We start from the raw sequence: 3,492 nt of genomic DNA on the forward strand, positions 1-3,492 counted from the left end.
AACACAGTCTTACTGAAAGAATGACCTCCCCAATTCCTTATGGAAACAGACTGCAGATCTTATGGACCAATCATTTCCACATTGTAGCTCACCTAATTTGTTTACCATTAGAAGTATTTTGATTTCTTTTTATACCCAATATTTTGAGAGAAAGTTACTATTTTAGAATGCCATTAAAGCAAGACATATAAAAATCACCTTTGACCTCAAAAAAATATATTACCTTTCATATACCCAAAAATGCCATCTGACCAATCATTAATGTTAGGAACGAGAGGTTAAAAATTATAGACACCAAGACCTAAGCATGAATTAAAGATTCTCCAACTTGTGAATACAATTTGTTTAAAAAGACATAAAGGGCTGGGAAGGGGCTCAGTGGTAGAGCGATTGCCTTGCATGCATGAGGCCCTGGGTTCGAAGCTGCAAATGGTGCTGTGGCTTAAGTTGTAGAGCTCTACCCTTGAGCTGAAGAGCTGAGGGACAGCACCTTGGCCCAGAGTTCAGGCCCCACTATGGGACCCACCCCCCAAAAAAAGACATCAATATTACTACATCTTTTCAAAATTTCTTATGATACTGAAGATTCAGTCATAAACTATTAACACTTGAAAATAACTCATCTTCTTGGGAGTAGGACACAAAACACAAGATTAATCCAAATCATTTTCGAAGACCTTTATTTATACTACAAATTCACTCTTATAACTACAAAGATTCTAAAAATAACTGACTTTCTATCAACAAATATTTCCATAACTCCTGGGACAAGTCCATATGTTTCTCTTCAATATTAGGCCTTAAATTGGTAATGTTTTAATCACAGTGTTTCCTCTTGCCTCTAGGCTGTAAATCTTGAAATGGTGAAGCTTTAGATCTAACTGTACCAAAAACTGAAGTAGAGATAATGGAACAATACTTTAAAACGGAGTTGCCTTTGATACCCTAACCACAACAGAACAATGGAAAACAATTTCTTATATTATATATACTTATATTTTTTATTTACATGTGCTGATCTTAAATTTCACACAGTGAAACTTACTAGAATTAGATGATAATTTGACAACTAAATTGATATTTATTCCCATAAATAGTTTGGAATATAAATAATTAGGATTAGAATATTAGAATATAAAAAGTATCAATGCAATATCTTCTGTATAAACTTGTAATATCTTCTAAGTGTTCTTGGTCTTCTGAATTCACATGGTAAAAAAATAGTATTGTTTTCCTCTAATCTATAAAGGATTTTATTATGCTGCTCTGTTTATTGTTTTAAGTCGCTGGTCCCAAACTGTTTTTCTCCATATTTCTGAAGCATTCTTACTGATTATACCAAAATTTTGCTGATATGATGTCTAAAAGCTATTATTCTTCTGCAGGATCCACGGGTCCTAGGATACAAGGTCCCAATTATCTGCATCATCAGATAACAAGAGCAAGACTTCTCACCTAGGCCCATGCAACATGCCAACAGAAAGTAATTGAAGACTCGTCTCAATTTCTCATTTCCTATAATATTTCAGGTCCTTAATTCCTTGTAGGATTTAGCAGTAAGCTATTGTGAAATGCAAGTCAACTTAAAATGAAAGATGAGATCATTAAATATGAGAGAAAGTACTGTAATTCAAAGTTTCAAATTACAGATCACAAGCCCATTTGAGTGAACAAAATCACAAATGTCACAAGATTATTTTTTTTTTTTTTATTCTTTTTTTTTTTTATTATTATTTTATTTTATTTTATTTGAAAACATACTGTACAGAGGGGTTACAATTACATGGGCAGGAAAATGCATACATACATTTCTTACCAAGCATTGCAGCCTCCTCCTTTGTTTACCCTTCACCTCCCTTCCCAGCCTCCCCCCTCCCCCCACCCAATCATACCCCCCCTCCCTCCCCCCCACCGACATTGTAAAGCTGGTTTTGACATGACATTTTGTACTTCTCATTGTTGCAACAGGTCCACCTGAATCCTTAAACACTTGTTTGTACCCGTCTCCTCCACATGTTATACTGACATCAAATATAGTGAAAGCGGGGGTTACACTGTGGGGGAGGGACATACAAAGCAACAAAGAAATAATATTATAAATGCGTTAGAAACACATGCATGAATGAAACAAAAACATTAAAATACATATTTGAGGGTTCGTTTTCCTAACATCACATTCTCTGACTTTTTCCGCTTGACTCATACCTATACTAGATATTGCAAATAAGGGAAACCATGGGACCTATGTTTCTTTGGGCCTGGCTTACTTCACTTAATATAATTTTTTCCAAGTCTTTCCATTTCCTAACAAATGGGGCAATGTCATTCTTTCTGATGGAGGCATAGAATTCCATTGTGTATATATACCACATCTTCTTGATCCATTCATCTACTGAGGGGCATCTGGGTTGGTTCCATATCTTAGCTATGGTAAATAATGCTGCAATAAACATAGTTGTGCTGGTAGCTTTAGTGTGGCCTTGTTTGTGGTCATTTGGGTAAATGCCCAAAAGTGGGATTGCTGGGTCATTGGGGAGCTCTATATGGAGTCTTTTGAGGAACCTCCATATTGCTTTCCAAAGTGGTTGAACAAGTTTACATTCCCACCAACAATGAAGTAAGGTTCCTTTCTGTCCACATCCCCTCCAGCATCTGTTGTTGTTAGAGTTCTTGATTTTTTCTGTTCTAACTGGAGTGAGGTGATATCTCAATGTTGTTTTGAGTTGCATTTCTTTTATGGCTAGGGATGTTGAACATTTCTTCATGTGTCTATTGGCCATCCTTCTTTCTTCTTCAGAGAAGCTTCTCTTTAGGTCTTTCGCCCACTTACTTATTGGGCAGTTGTTTCTTTGAGTATTTGTTGTTGGGTGGTTTAATTTTTTGAGTTCCAAGTATATTTTAGATATGAGACCCTTGTCCGTTATATGGCTAGTAAAGATCTTCTCCCAATCCGTGGGCTTTCTATTGATCTTGCTAGCTATGTCATTTGCCCTGCAGAAGCTCTGCAACCTTATACAATCCCATTTGTCCAACCTTTCTTTGATTTGTTGTGTTTCCGGGTCTCTATTCAGAAAATTTCGGCCTGAGCCGAGGAGACCCAGGGTTTCTCCTATTCCATCCTGTAATGTTTTCAGAGTGTCTGCTTTGAGTTCAAGGTCTTTGATCCATTCGGAGTTGATTCTGGTGCAGGGTGATATATAAGGATCTAGCTTTAGTTTTCTACATGTAGTTAACCAGTTTTGCCAGCACCATTTACTGAAGAGGCTGTCTGTTTTCCATTCTATTGTTTTAGCTCCCTTATCGAAGATTAGATGGCTATAGGTCTGTAGGTTCATTTCTGGGTTTTCAATTCTATTCCATTGGTCCTGAGGTCTGTTCTTATGCCAATACCAAGCTGTTTTGATTACTATGGCTTTATAGTAGAGTTTGAAATTTGGTATTGATATTCCTCCAGCAGTGTTCTTTCCGTTGAGGAGCGTTTTTGCTATTCGG

The sequence above is a fragment of the Dipodomys spectabilis genome, unplaced genomic scaffold (assembly GCF_019054845.1).
Source record: "Dipodomys spectabilis isolate Male_0828 unplaced genomic scaffold, ASM1905484v1 ptg000612l, whole genome shotgun sequence".
In the NCBI taxonomy this organism is placed as follows: Eukaryota; Metazoa; Chordata; class Mammalia; order Rodentia; family Heteromyidae; genus Dipodomys; species Dipodomys spectabilis.